Source organism: Antechinus flavipes, chromosome 2 (assembly GCF_016432865.1).
Source record: "Antechinus flavipes isolate AdamAnt ecotype Samford, QLD, Australia chromosome 2, AdamAnt_v2, whole genome shotgun sequence".
Classification (NCBI taxonomy): Eukaryota; Metazoa; Chordata; class Mammalia; order Dasyuromorphia; family Dasyuridae; genus Antechinus; species Antechinus flavipes.
Genome location: NC_067399.1, coordinates 569,890,028 through 569,914,192, shown reverse-complemented (window position 1 = coordinate 569,914,192; position 24,165 = coordinate 569,890,028). Strand labels below are relative to the sequence as shown.

Below are 24,165 nucleotides of genomic sequence, written 5' to 3'. Positions count from 1 at the left end.
TCTCTTTGTTCCCTAAAATTCTTCTAAGACCATCTTAAGTCCATTATCCTCTAGAAAATGTTCAATGATACAGCATCCTTTTCTGATCTGCTATTGTTTCTCCTACTCATTTGTACTTAGCTTATGCTCTCTTGTATTAATTTATATCTTTATGTCTCTTGAGAATAATTTACACAATGACCACAATCACGTAAAGGAAAACATCACTGACTTCTAAGCCATGCAACAACCAAACACAATCCCAGAAAACGAATGAATAAGCATGCTTTCAACCTCTTAACTGAAAGTGGTAGACTAGAGGTGAATAATAAAACATGGCCATTGAGTTGATTTGTTTTGCTTTACTATATTGATTTGTTTCAAGGGAGATGGGGGGAGTACGTGGAAAATAACAGTAATGTAAAAAATAAATGAAAAGAATATCAATAAAGTATAAATAATGAATGAATGAATGTCCTTTCTCTTCCACCTGATTATGAGTCCTTCAAGGGCAAGGACTATGCTGTCTATTTTGTACTCCCAGGCTTGCCTTCATCCAGGAGGCATTCAACTTGTTGACAATAATAATAATTCACATTTATGAAGTGTTTAATGCTTTACAAATCTCTTTGCTCACAATCATAATCTAAGACCTAGCTCCTAAATTCTCCTCTCCTCCTTCTTCCCCCAACTCTGAGTGAACATGGGCTGGGTTGATCAGCTTTTAGATTCTGACTTAAGAGGATCTTTGCTGGGGCCTTTTATCCCCACCCAGATTTTACTCTGGGATATTTAATCATTGCTTATATCTAAGTTTCTACAAATGTGGGTACAAAGATTCTATATAAGTATTCAAGGTAACAAATGGGTATCATATAGAGGATAGTCTTTATTTTTATCACAAAGAAAGGATTCACAAGAGCCCATAAACAGATATAGAAAAGACATAAGATACTCATAGCACTTCCCTTCAAAAAAATCTGAACTTGGAGTGTCCATCAGGGCAATACTCTGACATTCCAGAGAATTTTTAGCTCTTCTACAGGATCCTATATAATTCTTTTCAGACTATTAGTGCCCTCGATTGTTTAGTCTATTCTTGGGAGGCAAATGCCCTTTGAAGCAAATGAATAAATGGACTTGGATTTATTTATAAGTGGAAATATAATTAAAGGGTCACTGGGCAGCCCTGTCCTAATCATTCACTGTAACTTTAGGGGATGGCAAAGACCTTATCTCTTACTCCTGCCCATAATATAGCTTTATTTCTTATTGGTTCTACAGTATCATGTTGATGTTATTCTTTCTTTATTTAAGAAATACTCTTCTCTCTTGAATGTCAGATTACTTTTGAGACAATACCTAAAGTTGGCACTGCCAACTTTATATCTCCCTTTTCTGCCTAGAAAATTGCTTTTCTCTAGCTAAAAGGACAGACCACAAAACTTTTCAATTCATGGTTGTAAGGGGGAAGAGAAAAGGGAACAAGTATTTATTAAACACCCACTATGTTCTAGGCTAATAGCTAATAAATATCTGATATTGAATTTTAACTCAGGTCACCTTGCCTTCAGAACCAGTGCTCTCCCACTGTCTCACCAGCTGCCTTAAAAGAATCTATCTTTCCCAGACTCCTCACCAATCACCTTGGGAAAAACCCCAACTCCTGAAATTCAATTAGGAGTTGTCCCTTGTCTCAACAGGGCATGAATGGCATACCTATGCTGTTCATGTGGAGATGGCTCACAACTGTATAAGCTCACTAAGTTGATTAGAGAGCTCATTAAATTGATCAGGGAACTCCTTGATCAATTTCTTTTTTTATAATAACACTTTAAACAGATTTCTTATTATTTTGAGTAGTATCATTCTATTTACAAATAAGAAAACAGAGGAGATCTATAGAATATAAGCTCTTCGAAGATAAGAATAGTGTTAATTTTTTATTTCCACCACTGGCATAGTCCACAAAGAAGGCTCTCAAATGTTTGTTGAATACAATTGATGAGAAATTGTGACTCATCAATGGCAACATAATTGATAAACAGTAGAGTGGGGACTCAAATCCAAGGTTGTTTATATATATACATATATATATATATATATATATATATTTTAATTCCCCTATCACATATGCATACATGTTTAAGATATATTGGTTCACTTGCCAAGTGGGGGAGGATGTAGGGGGAAAGGAGGGAAAAAATTAGAGCACAGGGTTTTGTAGGAGTGAATGTCAAAAATTATCCATATATATATTTTGAAAATAAAAAGCTACAATAAAAAAAAAACAAACATATGCATAGTTTTCAACATTCACCCTTGCAAAACCTTATGTTCCCAATTTTTTCTCCCTCTCTTCCTCCCATCCCCTCCCCTAGATGGCAAGTAATCCAACATATGTAAAATAATTTTTTAACATTTTTAAAAAAGTTTTGAATTCCAAATGCTTGTTTTCCCTCATTCCTCTTTTCCCCTCATTGAGAGTAAACAGATATAGATTATGCATGTGCAATCATGTAAAATATTTCCATTTTGTACAAGAAGACTCAAAACAAAAAAAAAAGTAAGAAAGAACATAAAAAAATAGCATGACTCAGTCTGTATTCAAACAATATTAATTCTTTCTCATTTGTCCTTTGGGATTTTCTTGGATCACTGTATTGTTGAGAATAGCTAAGTCATTTATAACTTTTCACTAAACAATATTACTGTTAGTTTGTATAACATTCTCCTAGTTCAGTTCACTTCACTTTGTATCAGTTCATATAATTTTTCCAGGTTTTTCTGAAATCATCTGACTTGTCATTTCTTATAGCATAATAATATTCCATTACAATCATATATCACAGCTTATTTAGTCTTTCCCTATACTTTGAGGGATATCTCTTTGATTTTCAATTCTAAATCATCACCAAAAGTTGTACAAATAGGTTTTTTTCCCCCTCCCCCTGATCTTTTTTATGTCTCTGGGACATAGACTTAGCAATGGTATTACTGGATCAAAGGGTATGTACAGTTTTATCGCCCTTTGGGCATAGTTCCAAATTACTTTCCAGAATGATTGGATCAGTTCACAATTCTACCAACAATGCATTAGTGTCCCAATTTTCCCACATCCTCTCCAATATCCATAATTTTCCTTTTTTTTTTTTTTTGTCATATTAGCCAATGTGATAGATGTGAAGTGATTCCTCAGAATTATTTTAATTTGCATCAAATCCAGGTCTTTCTGATGTCAAGTCCGTCATTGATAAATACCATTTTGGATCCTTAATGGCCATGCCCCTGGGTAAGCAGACTTCTCTTTGCAGTTTTTGGAAAGATAGTTATGAAGCCCCAAATAGTTCATCGATGGCAAATCTTGTTCATAACAAGTAGAAAAAGAAAGGGATTAAAGATCATACCATGATAGACACAGAATTAGAAGGGACACAGAGTCTGGTATGAAGGGAGGCTGAAATAGAATCCACTGGAACTCCCCTAGGCTGAAGAAGAAAAATTGGCTTACTTGTGAAAAGCAAAAAGCCAACTCTAGACATCTGGCAAAGATCAAGGAACACCAACCAGGAAGGCATCAAGAGGGGAAATTTGAGGTTAATAGGAAGAGGGAGTCTCTAAATACAGTGAGATTTTGAGTGAGACAATCTCCTTTGAACAAGCCTAAGAAATGGCCTTTATGCCAAGTCCCAAGACAGAGGCCCCAGAGAACTCAGGCCAGGCTTGCTCTAATAAAGCCTACAAAGTTGCCAAACAAAGAGCCAATGGCTGATTGCCCTCTGGGGTAATCAGTCCAACGGGGTCTTGGCCAGGGAGGGTAAAATTGGCTGGATATTGTTACTGATTTGAATAGGTTCATTAAAGTTCAACAGCTGGTAGCTCTTCTCGTTTTTTAAAAATTAAAACATTTAAAAGTAAATCCAATTAGCAAATTTCTAATTAATTGTTGAATAAGCCCAATGGAGAGACTTCCAGGCTTGAAGTCTGGAAGACAAGGATTAAAAATCTGCCTCTAACATTAGCTATAATCAAGCCTCAATTTCTCATCTGTAAAACAGCATTAATTAATACCTGTGTTACCTATTCAGTGCAACCACCATTTATTCCTGTTAGGTGCCAAGCATCATGTTAAATGATAGGAGTAAAAAGATAGGAGAGGAATAAGCATTTATTAAGCACTTAAGATGAGATAGACATTATGCTGATCTCTTTACAAGTCTTATTTCATTTGATCCTCACAAGAACTCTGGTGGTGATTATTTCAGTTTCAAGGTTGAGGAAACTGAGGTAGGGAGAAATCAACTGATTTGTCCTAGGTGGTAGAGCTAGTGTCTTAGGCAAGATTTAAACCCAGAACCACTTTATTCTTCCCAGATTGGCTAAGAAGACAGGAAAAGATAATGAGAAATGTTGGGATGTGGAAAAACTGGGACACTGATGCATTGTTGGTGGAATTGTGAACGGATCTAATCATTCTGGAGAGCAACTTGGAATTATACCCAAAGGGCTACAAACTGTGAGTACCCTTTCATCCAGCAGTGTTTCTACAGGGTCTGTATCCCAAAGAAACCTTAAAAGAGGGAAAGGGACCCACGTGTGCAATAATGTTTGTGGCAGCCCTTTTTGTAGTGGCAAGAACCTGGAAACTGAGTGGATGCCCAGAAGTTGGAGAATGGCTGAATAAGAATGACATTCATGTGGTATATGAATGCTATGGAATATTATTGTTTTATAAGAAACAATCAGCAGATGATTTCAGAAAAGCCTGGAGAGACTTATATGAACTGATGCTAAGTGAAGTAAGTAGAATCAAGAGAACATAGTACATGGCAAAAAGATTATATGATGATCAACTCTAATGGACATGAGTCTTTTCATCAATGAGGTGATTCAAGGCAATTCCAATAGACTTGGGATAGAAAATACCATCTACATTCAGAGAAAACTATGGAGACTGAATATGGATTAAAGCAGACTTGTTTTTTCATTGTGATAGTGGTTTGTTTCTTTCTTTCTCATATTTTCCCCCTTGGGTCTGATTTTCTTGTACATGATAAATATCGAAATATGTTTAAATGAACTGCACATATTTTAACTTATATCAGATTACTTTGCTGTCTTGGGGAAAGGGAAGGAGGGAGAAAAATTTGGAAAACAAAGTCTTACAAAAATGAATGTTAAAGAAACTATCTACATGTATTTGGAAAAAATAAAATACTATTGAAAATTTAAAAAAAAAAAAAAAAAAAAAAAGACTTAAACCCAGTTCTCCCAGACTCCAGGTCTAGCACTCTATCCACTTGCTCTACTTACTTGCTTCTAAATGCCAAAAATGAAAACAGAGCTTGCTCTCAGAGAGTTTACAGGCTACTGGAGGGGAAAATGTGCAAATAAATATGTGAACACAAAATACATACAGAGTAATTTCAAGGGAGACAGAGTTCCAACAATTGGTGGGATTACGAAAGACCTCATGTTAGAAGTAGCACTTGAGTTGAATCTTGGAATCTAAAGGTTCCAAGAAGCAGGGGTCAAGATAAATAGAATGGTACAGGGAAGACAGCCTATACCAGTGTTTTCAAACTTTTGTTTTCAATATCTTTATCCTATTAAAAATTATTGAGGATCTCTCCAAAGCGGTTTTGTTTATCTGGATTATATTTATAGACATTTACCATATTGGAAATAAAAACTATTTTTGAATTTGTATACCCTCTAAAAGGGTTTCAGAGATCCCCAGGATTCTCTAGACCATACTTTGAGAACCACTGGCCTATACAAAGAAACATAGGTAGGAGATGGCATGATGTGTGTGGAGAGTAGCAAATAGGCACATTTGTGTATGTGTGAGGTAATTGGTGAAGTGATTTGCTCCCAGTCATACAGCTAAGAAGTATGAATTGTCTGAGACCAGATTTGAACTCAGGTCCTCCTGACTTCAGAGCAGGTGCTCTATCCACTTGCCCACTGGTGCAATTTGGTTTAGAATATCCAGTTCTTCCGTTCTTGAGGCAGACTAATGGGAGATAAATCTAGTGATAGATTGGAACCAGCCAGAACAATGTTGTTACTCAGCTAAAATCATGTATTTGTTTTAAATGTGCTTGTTTTAAATGGGAACTCTCCAACTCAGCTTCAGCCACAATGATGAGGCAAAGCTATTGCTTGTTTGTTCATTAGAAAAATCTCCAAGAAGTCAGATTCTCTGGGAATTTGGGGATTGTATCATAGGACAGGAATTTAGAAAAAGAAGAAAAAAGTTGCTGAGTTTCAAAGAAAAAAGAGAGTTCTAGAGTATTCCTGAAAACTGTGATTAGGGATGCAAATAAAGTTTATGGAAGTATACACATGTAGGTATGAACATAGACAATGAGGCAAATTCCAGCCTATGGTCTAAGTGAGGGGCAAAAGAGAGAACACCTGCATCAGTACTGCCAAGGGTTCCCATGGAACTGATGGCAGTTATGTCAAGCCAAGAGATTTCATCAGATTCTAGCTTGTTCCCAGTGATGGCTAGGAGAGGTCCACTGAGAACATGTGAGAGGAAATGGTGAGCTTGTAAGTTCTCTTGGTGGATTTCTATCCCATCCACCACCTGGAGGTGTAGAATATAACACCTATTTCAATATGGAAATAGATTTCACTACTTGATTCCCTCTTGTTATTTGTACTGTTTTATATCTTAAGAGCTTTTTGATATTGTTGAATATCAACAAAGTGCTGTTTGATTCTTGTATGCTGCCATAATAGAGAGCTTTGTACTGAATGAGGGTTCAGCCCATGATTTACATAGTTATTACCCAAAATAGCCACAAAGATCGTAGGAAAAATAGCTAGAGTACAGAGGCTATGTTCTTAGAGACTTCAGGGTATAAGTTGTTATCTAAAACACTGTGGAAATTTTTTAAAGTTATAAAAATAATACTTTTTTATTATATTAGTTTATATTATTAATGTATTATTACTTTATATACATCATTATTTTATATTTACATTTCCTTGTTATTTCATATCAATTTACATATTAAATTTATATTAATAAGTTCCACATTCCACATTCCATTCATAAATAAATGAAATTATATATGTTCTTATATGCATTTCTAAGCTGGTAAAATAATGCTAAAATTACAAAGAATACTTTTAAGAAATAATATACCTAAATTCAATTTTTTTCAAATTTTCTTTTTCTGGAGGGAAAAATAAAAAAACACAAGGAAAAAAAAAACTTTCTCCCTAGTCTCAACACTCTACCTTTTTCTTTATACTTCATACCTTCAATATTACAGAAATTGAACTTCTCTTATGATGGTAACATGACAAGGGCTCTAGAGCTGGAGTCATAGGGTACCTGGATTCCATTGCAGCTTCCTGTACTTTCTAGTGGTGTCATCACAGACTGAGTTTGAACTTCGATTTCCCTTTCTGTGAAATGAGAAAGAATAATGCCTTCAGAACCTACTGACCCAAGTTGCAAGCGTCCTTTGCCTATAAGATACGTTATAAACATCTATAAAGTCCAAACAATAAGACATTATATAAAAGTTATTTGGCTGTGACACTGTACCCTTTGCCTCTTCCTCTTCCTCTCTTCTCAATTCCTTCAGTCTTTCAGAGCCCTATTTGCTCTGACCAGCCCATATTCCTCTTTTCTCTTTTTTTTAATTCCTGGAATTCTCATGCTAGCACTTAATTATGTATTGTTTGAATGATTACTTCTTAATTGTTCCACATGCTTAAGACTTGTTCGTCCATTTAGACTATAAGGTCCTTGGAAGCAGGAATTAAGTATTTTATTTATTTTTTTAATATCTTTTTTGGTCTATCTTTGTATATTTCCCTGTACTTAGAACAGAGTTGGGCCTACAATAACCTTTCACAGAATAATTTTCAATTGTACTAAAATAATTAAAAAATGAAGAGGCAGCTAAGAATCCTGCCCTACTCGCAGGAATATTTTTATTTGTTGTGCCCAGCCAGCCACAGAATAAAGACCTCCAGGGATAATCCTGCTAAAATAATATAGAATCCATAGGACAAAAAATACTTAACCTTTTACACATTCAACTTGCTTCCATGCGACAGGAACCTACCATGTGCAAGACATTGTATTAGACAAGGAAATTACAATAACATGCATCCAGAAGAATTTCATGTAAGACAGAGTGTGACAGGGACAAAATAGAGAAAAAGGAAAAGGGCCAAAAGAAGTTCTGGGGAAGGAAGCAGTCTCTTTAAGCTAAGGTGTAAGTCTTCTTTGTGGCCCCTGAGCTGGGCCTTGAAGAAAAAATAAAATTGCAATAGACAGAAATGGATCGCGTGAAACAGTGTGGAGAGCAACCTATATAAATGCTGAGAAAGCAGAGGGCAGGAAGAGATAGGAACACCTAGTGCAACCAAAAAGGGCCAGAGAATGCTGACCTTACTCAGGCATATAGCCCACAGTCTCAGCAATTTTCTCAGGAAGGATATTTAGGACTGGAGGATCTTTCTTTTCTTTTCTTAAAAAAAAAAAAATCTTAATGCTTTTTTGTTTTTATAGTTACCAAAAGCTTTCCCCCAACTTTAAGGCAGGTCTTTCAGTAGGCGACTGCCTCAGGTTCAAAGTATTCTATGAACCCACACTTCTAAACCAATAGCTTACAAGCTTCCATTGATAGGAAGTTTAGTAGTCAGCCAGAGGACACAAATTTTTCAAAATAAAGGCAAATAGCATAATGAGAAAAGCAATAATAAAACATTTCCCCCAGAATCAATAGGAAGAATAGATACATATACAGACAGAACCTAAGTGGACATAATATACTTAAGGAACATATATAAAGCAGCTCATTTAGGGAAACTATCCCTTAGGTCAGGACCCGCTTGTAACTCACACCACTAGCACAGCTAGGCTAATGATATTTTTTAGAGATGTCACCAAACTTCCTAAGGAAGGGGAAAATTTGAAGAAGTCTGACTGAAGGGAGAGGAAAAACCTGAAACCCTTGGTCTGACTGTAGACCATCAGAGTATATAACACAAGCTGCTACCCACCTAGGAAGGAATGAAGGAAAAGCTCATTGTGCTAAGGAATGAAGGTACAAACACAAAACCAAAAACAGCTCCCACCTTCAGAATTGTTTGTTATTGGGTTTTTCCTAAAGAAAAGAGAATACATATTAGGAAATGGCAACCACAATGGACCAATTTTGATACAGGAATCTAGGGAATTTGGAGTGAAGTCAGAAAGAAGGTTGGTGCAGCCCATCCAGGATCCATAACAGAGTTGATTTAACATGATTTCACAATAGAAGGAGAAAAGACATAGAAAGTATAATCCCACAATTGCAAGATAGTTAGCTAGACTATTAAGAAGATGGCTGGGGAGAAGAGAGTAAAAAGAAGTGTGTTTTGAATCACCAGCAAAAAAAGGGTAGTGACACAAAAAAAGGAAATGGTCAAGATTGGAACAATTATGGAAAGACAGGCACACTTATGCATCATTAGTGGAGCTGTGAATTAATAAAAACCAGTTTGAAAATCAGCAATTTAGAATTATGCAAATAAAGTGACTAAAATGTTTGTACCCTTTGATGCTGAGAGTGCACTTCTAGGCACATATTATTGACAAAAAAGATCCCACTAACACCAAAATACCCATAGCAGCACTTTTTGTGACTGCAAAGAACAAGAAGCAAAGTAGATGTCCATTATTTGAGAAACAGCTAAATATATTATGGTACATGAATATAATAATTTACAGTAAAAACCAAGGAACTTGAATACAGAGGAGCATAGAAAGAAAGCAGAATCAGGAAAACAAGGTACACTACATGTTATATATAACAAACTATGAGAATGTAAGTAGAAAGAACAACTACAAATAATTCAAGCTGAACATTACAAAATTATTTTTTTTTAAAGTTTAGGCAAAGAAAAAGTAAGAGGAAACACTATCCTAGCTTTTTTGTAGTTGTTGAAGTCCACAGATGTGGAACATTGCATAAATGATAGTTTCTTATTTTAATGTGTTGATTAGTTTTGCTTAAATTTTTTTGCTTTTTCCTCGTTTTCTTTTTTTAAAAAAATTCTTTGTTGTAAGATATAGTTCTCCAAAAGAGAGGAAAAGAAGGATCAGGACATCTAAAAACCAAAAATTAAATAAAAATCTATTTTTTAAAAGACTGACAATTCTTCCTCACTCAGCTTGGAGAAAGTACCTGAGTAGAAAGGGAAGTGGGAAAAATAAAAACCAGACTGTGGTTCTACTTTTTGCAGTTCTAATCCTCAATCCTCATTCTCTCCCATCAAGCACGTTAATTCTGGTGCCATGTGGCAGGCACATTTGCCTCCAAGTACTAGCAGCCCCATTGGAGATAAGGCTTAACAGAATATAGGCCGTGGACATAATGTCTGTCCAAGAGTGAAATTGGGCTACAGATCATGGAAATTTTAGCCACTCCAAGACTTGTCTGGAGCTTTATCCTTTAAACTGTGAGGATCGTTAAGATTACTGGATCTGTAACTAGTAGGAACCTTAAAGATCGCCTAGTCCAGCTGCCTCAATTCACAGAAGAGGAATTTAGATTCAAAGAGGAGTCTTCTTTCCAGACATTGATCCCCTCATGCAATTCTCACTGTGACCTGCTCTTGATCCCCCTGCCAAACTCTCCCCTCTCATTCCAAATCCTGGGCTTAGCTGCTCTGGCCCCAGAGCCCCTCACGCCTAGCCAGCTTCTGCAATGCCCAGTGGATATAACATTAGACTTGGAGAAGACCCGTGTGTTCAAATCCTGCCTCAGAGGTTTTATTAACCACATGATCCTGGGTCATATAATCCCCATATTAGCCATATAATTCTTGATCTGAAAAATGAGGAATTTGGACTTTATGGTCTCTATGTTTCTTTCCAGCCCTGATCCTATTTGGCCTTCCTGTCAAGCACCCTTGCCACCACTTCCCAGTCCCCTCCCAAGCCCTGACACATCAACTCTATAGAGGCCCCAGAGGACCAATTATGTGGGCACTCTGGGAGCTCTTTTCTCCACAATCCAGCTGGGCAGAACTCACTGTTCATTAGTTTGTGCCTGCCAGGGAGCCATCCATTGATTCCAAGGAACAGCACCATCCGAGAGTTGGAGAAAACAGGCTCTCATTGCTAGCTTGAAGGAGCAAAACTGTTTACTTAGGGCAATGCTGTTTACTCAGTGAATATTCGTGACTCACACTAAGTTCCCAGACTCCTAATTTCCTAGTTTTATGAACCAAAGGTGTTTTCATAACAGACTCTAGTGATGAGCTAGCTAGCCTAGAGGTTCACAAACAGAATGATTATCTGGCTGGAAATGCCTCTGAAAAATATTCTTACCAGTAAGTTGGGGCCTCCAATACTGTGAGCTTCCCCAAAGTACGGTCTTCTTCATACCAATACAAGACCTTTGTATGGTGTTGGCAAGAATAAAATTAGTAAAATATAGTCATATAGTGTAACATGGGTTCCATGCTTGAATAAGAGAAAATCAGTCTGGGCCTAAAGAAAACCAGCCTTTGGGCAAATTTTAAAAAATTGATTACTATTTTAAAATGGGTCTGGCCATTACTGATGGGTTAAGGGAAAAAAAAAAAAGATAAAAAATGGCACAGTCTTTCCCTTAAAGAATTTGAAATCTATTAAGGAGGATTTTGTATTCTTTTTTTTTTTCTTTTTTTTCTTTTTTTTTAATAACTTTTTATTGATAGAACTCATGCCAGGGTAATTTTTTACAACATTTTCCCTTGCATTCACTTCTGTTCCAATTTTTCCCCTCCCTCCCTCCATCCCCTCCCCCAGATGGCAAGCCATCCTTTACATGTTGAATAGATTACAGTATATCCTGGATACAACATACGTGTGCAGAACCAAACAGTTTTCTTGTTGCACAGGGAGAATTGAATTCAGAAGGTATAAATAAGGATTTTGTATTCTTACACAAGTAAGTCCAACATCGGGTTGAGTATGATCAGATGAAACAAAGAGGAGAAAACAAAACTCCATAGAAGTTTTTTCTGAGGAGGCACTGGGGGGTGGGTGTGGGAGGGAGTAAGAATGAGTTCATGGAATAAGAGACACCTGAGGTAAACCTGGAAGGAGGAAAAGGATTCCCACAGCCTGAGACCAGAAGGCAGTACATTGCAGGCATAGATGGCTTGGCTGAACTCACAAAGAAGGAGACAGTAAGATGAGATGGGCCATAGCCAGTGATCTAGTTTGGCTGGGAAAAAAAGTGTGCCTGAAGGGGAATAATGTGAAATGAGGCTGGGATTGTAGATTGGAGCCAAATTGTGGGGGGTCTTAAATGCTTGATATAAATCAACCAAATAATATTTATTGAGTGCTTACTCTGTAAGGATCAAATGAGATAATACTTATTTAAAAAAACACAGCAAAATGCTTGGCACATAGTTATTATATAAATGCTTATTCCCTTCCCCCTTCCGTATGTCCAAGTAACTGTGAATAATAGCAAGAAGAATTAGAAACAAAACCTTAACATCAAATGATGATCTAGTGAAGAGGGAGAGAATTAGACAAATAGCTCCCTTTTTTATGAAGCTTTCAGATTTGCAAAATGCTTCACATGTATTGTTATTATTCCCTTTTTACAGATAAAGAAACCAAGATGGAAAGAGATCAAATGACTTAGAGTCACACAGCTATGCAAAATTTGAAATCAGATCTCTCAAAGCGTTATAAAGCATGACAAGTATAGTAAGAGGTTCCCATGAGGTACTCTAGAATCCAGAAGGAGAAATTACTTTTCACTAGGGGGAATCAAGGAGATCTCCATAAGGAAAGGAGAAAACCTTAAGGGATAATATGACTTCCAAGATGCAGAGATGATGGCAAGATCTACGTGGAAGTTTGTAGAGAGCATTTTAAGCAAAGCCACAGAGGCAAAAGAGACAGAAGCTGTTTTTGGAGAAATGAGTAAAATAGTTTGGCTGGAGTATATGTAATGGAAAATGGCTGGGGAAGTTGAGCAGGACTAAATGATAGAAGGTCTTGAATGCCAGGCTAAGGAATTTGGTGAGCAAGAGGGAGCACAAGAATAATTTGCTTAGAGATAATATCTTCTTTAGGAAGATAAATTTGACAGTAGTGTACAAAACAGATAAAGATATAAAAAAGAAGTATTCAGAAGGTCAGAAGACCAGGTAGAAAGCTGTTGAAAGAACCCAAGTATCAGTTTATGAAAGTCTGAACTACACTTGTAACAGGGAGAACATAGTAAAATTGACAGCCTAGAGAGCATTCTATGGAAAAGAATGAATAAGATTTGATAACTAATTACTTGTGGAGGATAGGCTCTTGTTTCTTTGTTTTTGATATTAAGTTTCTAGTCTTATCTTTAAAGTCTCTGAGCCCAGGCAAATCCTTTAGATTTATCTCCAGCCAGTTCACATAAACAGCATTCTTCATGCTGTGTCACCCTTTTTTATCTAAAAGCCAGACATTCTGATTCAGCAGCAACAGATGCTAAAGGGAAAGTCCCTTCACCGTCCGTCTCTTCTCGGTCCCCCTGGCTTGATTTCTGGCACATCTACCACCCAGACGGATGTGGGAGAAAGCCACAGTTCCTGCTAAGATCATCCTCTCTGGGGCTAGGAGCTCCTCTCCCCAGTTGCTATGGTTACTCTTGGCTAGAGTAGAAGGGGGGAAAAAACAAGATCTAGATCTTTCAGAGATCAGAAGGATGAAAACCACAGCAAGTTCTGAAGGCGTTTTTTTCTAAGGAAAGGGAATAGAACCCTTTGGGCCAAGAGAAAATATACAAGGACTAGAACATAGGGGCAAGGGTTAAGAGTCAACTTACATCCACCCTATCATTAGAGTTTGTTCTCCAAGAACAGGACACACCCATAGGCAGAGCTTAAAATATAGGCTATATTGTTGTTTTTTTTCCTTAGAATTTTAAAACCACTAAAATCCAACGAAATCCAGCCCTCTTCAACTGTAGGACCTCCCCCACCTCCACTTCACGTGCCTCCAAGTTCTAAGAGCTCAGAGGAAGTTTGAGCCACAATGGAGATTGGCATCCAAAGTCTGATGCAATGTGACTTCTGTCCTTCCAAGAAGTGCTTTCAGAGACACACAAATCTGCTCTGTCAATCTTTCTTTCCCCAAATCCAGTAGCCACATGCTGGGAAAAGGAAAGAGGAGGGGGAGAGGAGAGCAGGAAGGGACTTCCTTAGAAAGGCCATTACTTTGGTAGTCCCGAAGCTGACCCCCAGGAAGAATGCCTTGTGGTTTTGAAATCTCTGCTTCATCCATGTCCCAGGAAAACCTTGAGGGGTTCAAGTAAGAGTGGCTCAAACTGAAGATAAACAGGAATTGAAAGTCTTAGCATAAAAAAATGAAGGCTTTAAAAAAGAAAGACTTGGTTTTTGTCCAATTCCTTTCATTCACAGAATGAATCAAAGAATCTTAGAACTTGAAGAGATCTTTAAAATCATTTTATAGGTGAAAATACTGATGTCCAGAGAAGTAAATTATTTTCCAGAGCCATAGCTAGCCCTGGTTACTTGAGCCCTGTCTCAGTGTTCTTTCCTCTTGTATGGTAGATATAGTACTGTGTGTCAAGAAGATCTGAGTGCAAGTCTCAATTTTGCTACTTCAAATAATGAGATGTTGGGGGAAGAGGAGAGATTGGACTGGATGTTCTCCTTCTAGTTCTAAACCCTATCGCCCATAATATATTATCTCTCCTTGAAACCAATTCTGAAAAAGAGTAAAAGTACTATCTAATGAAAATCATGCCAAAAAGATATCTTTCAGATGTCACAACAGCTGCTTCATTGTTTATCACAAAGAGCCTTTTCCTCCAGTCAACTGGCTTGTGTTTAAAAGCAGAAAAAGTCCAAATTCTTTTAAAGTCCCTTAAAACAACTCAAAATTCCCCATTCATTCCTTTTTGACTAATGTATTTATCTATGTCTAAAAACAAAAAAAAGGAAAATAATTAAATTAAATCCTTTATGTGTAAATATGTTTTATCTATGAAGAAGCATTCTGAAGAGAGTACTAGACTTGAAATCAGGTGTCTTGGGTTTGAATTCTGGATGACTCGCACTTCATGTTGATATCTGTGATATCAGATCACTTAATATCTCAGAGTTTCAATTTCTTTATCTGCAAAATGCAGATTATAAGAATAATTGTATCACCCACTTCACTTAGTCGTTATGAGGAAAGTGCTTTGCAAACTTTAAAGCGACAAAGAAATGTGAGTTACTATCTATCCAATTTAATCCATGGCTTCTTATCTAGTGAGGATTGAGTGATGACAGACAAACAGAATGTTCTACTGGGGGCCTTCCAACAGCAGGAGGAAGTAAGAGGGCCTCTGGTCACAGTGCTATGGACTCCCTGGGCTGAACTTGGAGGATAACATGGACAAGATTTGCACAACATGGACAGGCAAGGTTGTGATCTTTGTTATTAAAGAGAACATCTATATTGATGAATTCATCTATCAATTTGAGCATTAAATTATTACAGGGATGGTGAATGACACCATTAATTTTATATCCTCCATATCCTACCATTCTTTCTCGTCTTTCATACATATACCCTGCCACCCTGTTCTTCATCCTCAATATACCTCACAGTATTCTGCACATGGTTGGCCCACACAATACATGTTGCTAATTGGTTGCCCCAACAACTTGTTACTCCTACTGCTTTTCAAGATCTTAGGAAAATGGACAAGTCATTTTAGCTGAATTTTTCTTCAGTTCTTTCTCACAATTTCCTTGGCTAAATGATCCCATCCTTTTCTTGTCTATTTTGGTTGTCCTCAGCTCTTTGAACATCAGCTTCCCAAGAGTACCCTTTACCTTACACCCTATCTTGGAATCATTCTGTTTTAAAATCCTTTCCTCTTCTTTGTTCCAACAAAACTCCTATCCCTCTAGCCACTCACCTCACTGAGGAGATAGATAGGGTTCCCCTCATATGAATTATAATTCATGGTGGATGGATGAATCACACTTATAAAAATTTTTTTCAAAATGCTTACAATAGCCTTGGAAGGTAAGTAATGCAAGTAATAGTGTTTCCATTTTGCCAATAATTAGCATCAGAATTAGAATTTGAGCCTATATTTTCTGACTCCTAAGTTCAGTGTTCTTTCCATATGTCATACTATACCACACCATCTTAAAGCACAAAGACCAGAAACAATTTAATGTTAACACTTGCTGGAATGTCTGCTCTTCAAAAGAAGTTTGGAGATATAGTATACTAACTTTAATAAAAGGAATGTATCTCTCATACTGAAATTTCAGGCACTCTAACAGGTGAAAGAGGAGATATTTGGGAGTCAAAAGCTTTGTAGAATACATCAAATCATAACTAGATAGGTTATCATCTACTTTACCTGTTTCTTAGGCCTCTCTGAAACATACACATACACCCACAACCTTAGTCATTATTTGATTGAACTATAATCACTCATATACATTCATTTTTTTCCAGTCATTGCTGCCAGAGTCCAGCCTTCCCTTCCATTTTCAGCTTTCTGGGTCTGGGGGGGGGGTCTCTCCCCTCAATTCAAGATCCTTGGAGGGGATGCTGCTGAGAGCAGATCTGTCCTTTTTTCCTGGTTACAATTTGTTTCTGAGCTTGTACTGAAAGAAGATTCAGAATTTATCTTCTCGATATCTCCTGTATGACAAAGTCCAAAAGAAAGACTTTGGAGAGTCTCAAAGATTAGCTGCATCGCTTGAAGGGAATAGTGATGGAAGGACAAAAATGACAAAAGAAGCCTGAAGAAAAGAACTTATCAGATGGAGATTTTCCATTACCATAGTCTCTCATTTCCTAGTATGATGCCTAGGGTGCTACAGGTGCTCCCAACTAGCTATAGGCTGGTTAATACAGTGTCCAGGAGAAGCAAAATCTACAGAGTCATGAAAGCAAAAGCAAAAAGGAGGAAAGTTTACGTAAGAACGCCTATAACAAAGAAAACCTTGTAAATGGAAAAGTGTACACCATAATAAAGAAGCCAGCAGAGATATTGATAAAAGGACAATGCAGACTAAACCAAAGAGTGGAGAGAGAGCTTCAAGAGTGAAGTTTGAAAATGGAACCAACAGTTCGCCACAACATTCTGCCTTGTGGTGTTTTTCCCCTTCTCTTTCCCCATATCACATGGTATCCCACCTAACTCCACTATGCTTCTCAACCCCACTTCTCCTTACAGCTAACACTTTTGGAGAGCTAAGTCCCTTTCAGGATTTAGCTTTCCAGCTAAGGGAATGTCCCATACTCCCTTTCTACTGGGTAATTAATTGTGAGTTCCACTGAGGAACTTGTCTTTCATATGTTCTCCCACTCTCTTTCGTATTTACCATTCCCAGTGTCTACTGTATCCCGTCATTTTGTCTGTAATCTATTTCCCTAAATAAATCCACCTTTGCCCCCTCAAAAAAAATGAAACCAATGTCTTAGCTATGGAAGGATATGGAATGCAAAGTGAAAGGAGAATTGTAAGTGAGGGATAGAACTAAGTTAACCATTTGAAAGCAAATTAAGAAAATCACCCACCCCCCAAAAAAATGGGTATAGAGTAGAAAGGATATGGAGATAAAGACAAGTTTGACAGTCTTCCTCAACTATTATTTATCAAGTCCCTAATTGGGGGGAAGGGTGGTATAACTGTTTTTTTAAATAACTTTTTATTGACAGAACCCATGCCAGGGTAATTTTTTACAGCGTTATCCCTTGCACTCACTTCTGTTCCGATTTTTCCCCTCTCTCCCTCCAACCCCTCTCCCAGATGGCAAGCAGTCCTATACATGTTAAATAGGTTACAGTATATCCTAGATATAATATATGTGTGCAGAACCGAACAGTTCTCTTGTTGCACAGGGAGAATTGGATTCAGAAGGTAAAAATAATTGGTAAGAAAAACAAAAATGCAAGCAGTTGATATTCATTTCCCAGTGTTCTTTCTTTGGGTGTAGCTGCTTCTGTCCATCCTTGATCAATTGAAACTGAATTAGCTCTCTTTATCGAAGAGATCCACTTCCATCAGAATACATCTTCAAACAGTATCGTTGTTGAAGTATATAATGATCTCCTGGTTCTGCTCATTTCACTCAGCATCAGTTCATGTAAGTCTCTCCAGGCCTCTCTGAAACCATCCTTCTGGTCATTCCTTACAGAACAATAATATTCTATAACATTCATATAGGGTGGTATAATTACTATGCTAATACGTATAGTCCTCATCTTCAAGGACTTGACTAAAGGTCATCTTTAGAGTAACAGATAAGATCATAAAATTTTTTTGCATCTAATTTCTCTTCATGTGTGCTAGTTAATGTAGGAAAGGGGCATTAGAATCATGTGGGAATTGTCAACTCATTTTTGTTTACAGCTTCAGACAGAAGGAAAAGATTAGTTCTTAGGTTTAATGTCTTTAAACATCCTAGAAATACCTCCAGCCAAGTTCTTCTCTGTAGCCTCCATTCTCCAAGATACAAACCATTACAGTAAAACCATGAATGAGCCAGGGGAGCACTATGACTGGTATGCTCTGACCCTACCTAAAATGGTCCTGCCAATATCACTCTTCAGATAAGTGGTGAAGTGCTATGTATGTGGGGGGGGGGGGGGGGAATTGGACCAAGAGCTAGGAAACCTTAATTTTAGTTTTGGCTTTAGCATTAACAGGTGATGTCTCCTAGAAAAAGTCACTTAACTTCTCTGGGTCTCATCTTCTTCATCTACTAAAATGAGAGTATACAGAGTATAAGACCCTATCTTACCTCACTGGAATGAAATGAAGGAGACACAGGAAGAGAATTTACTATATATACTGCATTTATTTTTCTATGGTGACACATAGAATAAGAAGAAGATAAGTCATGAAAGAGACAAGAAAATGGATGGAGCTCATTGGTGGACCATGAATCCATTGTTCATTGATACTAAAAACATCAGTTACATCAGTCTTGCTGTAAGCTATAAACTATGGAGTTCCAGAAATAGAAACTGGTAGAAAATCTACCAGGGTGCCAACTTGAATTGGAAGAAATTAAATCTAAATGGAAAAATAATAATAACTTGCAAAAGTCATGGAAGACTAGACTGTAATCCACAGGTTATATGGCCTCTTAAAAGAAATCTAAGTCACTGGAAAAACAGGGGGCAAAAGAAGCCAACTTCAGCAATAAAGACAGGCTGGAGAATTTGTTTTAATAAGCTAAGTAGGAAAGAGGAGAGATCAAAGGCAAAGAAAACCTACAGATAAAGTAATCCCAGAGCAAAGATAACTGTCCCCCTGGATGCTAATGAGATCACCCAGAGAGAGTATAAAGAAGATGTGCTAGGACAGAGACTTGGAGTTCCATCTACTTTGGGGGCAGGACACAGGTAACAATCCAGCAAAAGAGACTGAGAAGTTGCTGTCAAGTGGAGGGACAATCAAGATGGAGCCATTTCACAAAAATACAGAGAAAAGAGAGTATCCAAGAGGAAAAGGTGGAAAATTGTTTCATATTCTGCAGAGATGTCAAGCAGGATGAGGACTGAGAAGAAACTTTAGGATATAGTAATTAAGAATCATTGCGGGAAGATGGGGAGGAGAGAGAGACAAAGGGAGAGAAGAGATTGAGACTGATTATTGGTCATCTCTGAGAGAGCAGTTTCAAATGACTAAGATTGAAAACCAAATTTCAAGAAATTGAGAGGTAAGAGGAAAAGAGAAAATAAGTACTTTTTCTAGAAATTTGGCCATGAAACGGAAGAGAGATGCAGGGCTATGGCTTAAGATACAAGCAAAATGAAGATTTTTTTTTATTAAAGCTGTTTATTTTCAAAACCTATGCATAATTTTTAACATGCACCTTTGCAAAACCTTGTGTTCCAATTTTTTTTCCTTCCCTTCTACCCATCTTTCCCCCTATATGTCAATTCTTCTATAGATATTTCTACAATTACTTTGGTGCCCAAGAAAAATCACATCAAAAAAGGAAAAAAATGAGAAAGAAAACAAAATGCAAACAACAATAAAAAAGGTGAAAATACTATGTTGCGATCCACACTCAGTCCCCATAATCCTCTCTGTGGGTGCAGATGGCTCTCTCCATCACAAGATAATTGGAACTAGCCTGAATCACCTTCCTGCTGAAAAGATCCACTTCTGTCAGAACTGATCACCATATAATCTTGCTGTTGCTGTGTACAATATTCTCCTAGTTCTACTCACTTAGTATCAGTTCATGTAAGTCTCTCCAGGCGTCTCTGAAATCATCCTGTTAACCCTTTCTTATAGAACAATAATATTCCATAATAAGAATGTTATGAACATGTGAACATAACTTGATTAGCCATTCCCCAGCTGATGGGCATCCACTCAGTTTCCAGTTTCTTGCAACATCAAAAAAGGGCTGCTACAAATATTTTTGCATACATAGATCCTTTCCCCTTTTTTGATCTAGTAGAACCTAATAAAAACACTGCTGGAACAAAGGGTAAGCACAGTTTGATAGCCCTTTGGGCATAGTTCCAAACTGCTCTCCAGGATGATTGGATCAGTTCACAACTCCATCAACAATGTATTAGTGTCCCAATTTTTCCGCATCCCCCCAAAAATTCATCATTATCTTTTCCTGTCATCTTAAAAATGAAGATTATTTAAGGATATGGAAAACCCATTCATATCTGTGGGAAGAAAGTTTGTAGATGGAGATTGAATATTGGAGAATAACAATCTGGAATGGGGTAAGATCAAGAGTATAAGTATACCAATCTTTCTAGGACTATTTTTCTGATTTGTACTCATACTCAAAGGTTGAGTCCCCAGTAGACAGCTTACACTCCTGAGTTCTGGGCCCATACTCCTAAAACCGTAGTTCATAAGGTTCCATCAGTAAACAAAATTGTTGTTATTGCTCAGTGATAGTCAATTTAGGGGGGTGTTTGCAGTAAAGATATTGGAATGATTTGTCCTTCTCTTGCTCATGTTACAGATGAAGGAAGTGATGCAAACAGCTTAAGTGACTTGCCCAGGGTCACATAGTCCTTAAGTGTCGGAGCCCAGATTTGAACTCAGGAAGGTGAGTGCTCTATTCACTTCACCACCTAACTGCCCAAAGTAAATTAGCTCAAACAAAAGTTCTGAGCTTTTAGTCTACTGTGCCATTCACTAAAATGGCATGTAAGAACAGTAGCTATAAAACATTCCCCTTTGTAAATCTGGGGCACATCTTCCCATAAATATGCATAGTTTCTGTAGGAGGATAGCAACAAACTTAGTGTACATAAACTTAGCATAGTGAAACACACACATCAGGAACATATGTGGCCAAAGCAACTCATGCTTAGGGTTCTGGGCCCCAGTATTCTTTCTCTCCGTCTATTCTCTTCTCTGTCCAGCCCAGGTATAGCATCTCTGCTGGATGAGCTGCTCAGCTGGGATCAGTCTGCTCCTCTCAGCAACTTGACTCTCAAATTCCAGATCTAATTTGTCCTTGACGCTGGTCAGCTCTTGTCTGTGCTGCCATAGGTCTTGTTCCTTGAATCTGTTTCTTGACTGCATCTTAATTATGTCTCCATCTTTTGTAAGGCAGAGTTTTCAAGGCAAACTGCCAGAGTGGGGTAGGGAATAGATTGGGAAAAATCTCTCTGTGTCATACACACTCACATGCGTAGGTACAGGTACACCCCACTCTCCTGGCCTGGGTTGTTCTTGCTGTGAGCTTCTACACAAACTGACTACAGAATTGGCAATGTATTTTGCCTTTTACTTACCTGTATTTCTTCCAGAATAGGGGTGACTCTCACAAAATCACCCATTACAACATAATTTTGTCAAGCTTTTTAAGTGCCTTCTAGGGATGTGACTGATTTTTTTTATTAATCAATAGCCAGGCTCCCCTTTCAATTTAATTGAACCTTTTCTTTTCTTTAAATAAATTCATTTTAGATATATTAATATATTTTGGATTTTTTACATCCTTTAAATTTCCCTATGTACACTTGCTCCTTCCAGAAAATCATCCTTTATTACAAAGAATTTTTAAAGGCTTTAAGGGCTGTAGCCAGTCTTTTTCAGCAATGACCTAGCTCCCTTTCCAATTCAATTAGGCTTTTTCCACACTTTATGTTACACATTATTAACAAATTAATACCTCATTATTTGTCCCTTACTTTCTATGATTACATAAACTCAAAGGGGGAAAAGGAGCCAAATTATACCATCACAAATGCATAAAGTTTAGCCATGTTGAAGAGAAGGACTAACTTCATCACAGAGTATAGAAAAGAGAGAAAGAATGAAAGATTTCAAGGTATTTTCAGATGTAGAAGAGGAGGAAGTTCAGATTAGGTCCCCTATTTTTTCATGAACTACGTGGCAAGTGAAATCCACAATAACTAAGGAAAGAAAGGTTCGAGCTTCTAAGCATATTGATTTATCAAGCAATGTGTACGAATTGCATAACAAACTGGGATAAGGCCCTCCTCAGCTTGGCACTGGACCTGGAATACAGGAGGAGACAGTTTTCTATGCACTAAAAGAAAATAATAGGGTCTATAAACAAGTTTACAAGATTAGGTAATCTGATTTCTAGTTGGAAGAAAGATTAGGGGCTTTTTGAATTGTGAGGGGGCAAGTGAGGTACAATTCCCTGAAATCAGAAAAAGAGGCATCTTGTTCCCACAAGTGTCTCTGTTTAAAGGAACAAGCAAACAGTAACTGACTGACCAATATGGAGCCAATTTTCAGATAAAATATATGGGTTGTTTGAGATTATAATTGTAAGAAAACTCCTTGCATCAATCTTCAGATCTGATCTAGTTTCTAATCAGCTAGGTTCTTAGTCAAAGGTGTCTAAGCAACAGGTAGTCCAGTTTCCCAGCCTTGTAGGACTAGGTTCAAACAATATAATAAAGTTTTCTTGTAATTCCCATAATTAATAAAAGTTTTTTCACAAAATAAAAACTGGACTAGAACCATAATTGAATAGAAAGAAAACTGCGCTAAATCTAGAATTGAGTCATAAAATGATGTCAGTGTGTTTCATTCAATTCTGTCAATTATGAGGTACAGTCTTCTGTTTAGAAGGAGTAACAAAAAAAATAAGAAAAAGCATAAGTTCCCTGAACAATTATCTGCATGCAGGATCAGGATTAACTGATAGGATTTGTATAATCTTATAAAGTTTTCCCTTGATTTGTTATAAGCACTGTGTATATTTCTCAATAGTCTTTAGCAGAATAATCCTCCAAAACACTGAAAAGGATTGTCTGTTATTCTGAGGGTAAAGAGCAAAGGAAAAGGAAAAAGACTAACAAGGAAAGAGCTCTGAAGTTAGGACTTGGGTTCAAATCTAAACCTTTAGGTTGCTCTTTATCTTAAAATATAAAGAGACTGGACTAGAAAATCACTAGTTTCTAAATTTTATATTCCTAAGATTTGTCCTTTCCAGGTCTAAAATGCTATGAAATTCTGATTTCCAATTTATAGTATGCTATGACATCCTTCTATGTTTTAACCTCTGCCCCACCCCCCAACTCTCTCCTTGTCTCTAGAATATCCTGGCTCCACATCAGAATGACACAGAAATATTAACTGCTTTCACTTCAGTTCTTATTTCCAAGATCTTAAGTCCCTAAAACCTTGAAAGTCACTGCCCCCAAAGAATCTAGGGGTGATTCAATAGAAAGAACACTGGGCCTGCAGTCAAAAAATCTGAGTTCAAAGTCTACTAGCTTATGACCTGGAGAAGTCATTTAATCTGTCATCCTCAGTTTCCTCATCTACAAAATAACCAAAGAGATTTTTCAAGGTAGGGAGGTAAGAACCCACAAAAATACTTATAGCAGCTTTATTTGTAATGGCTAAGAAATGGAAATGTTCATTAATTGGAGACTGGCTGAATAAATTGTTGTATATGGTTGTGATGGAATATTATTGTGCAAAATAGGATGCTCTCATGAAAATCTGGAAAGACTTACACAAACTGATGCAAAGTGAAGTAAGAAGAACCAGGACAACATTGTAAAACAGTAATAGCAATATCGTACAATGAAAAACTGTGAATGATTTAAATTATTCTCAGCAATACATAATTCAAGACAATCCCAAAAGACTCATGTTGAAAAATGCTATCTGCCTCCAGAGAAAAATTAATGTCATCTAAATACAGACTGAA

The 24,165-nt window shown here is 37.1% G+C and overlaps 1 long non-coding RNA gene across 1 annotated transcript in view; it reads right to left on the bottom strand.

The window, feature by feature from the left end:
• The window catches only part of LOC127551415 (uncharacterized), a 75,315-nt gene that overhangs the window by 41,558 nt on the left and 9,592 nt on the right, over nt 1-24,165 (bottom strand). The window contains exon 3 of the long non-coding RNA XR_007951081.1: nt 7,331-7,404. This is a non-coding gene — a long non-coding RNA (uncharacterized LOC127551415). The remainder of the gene's footprint in view (nt 1-7,330; nt 7,405-24,165) is intronic.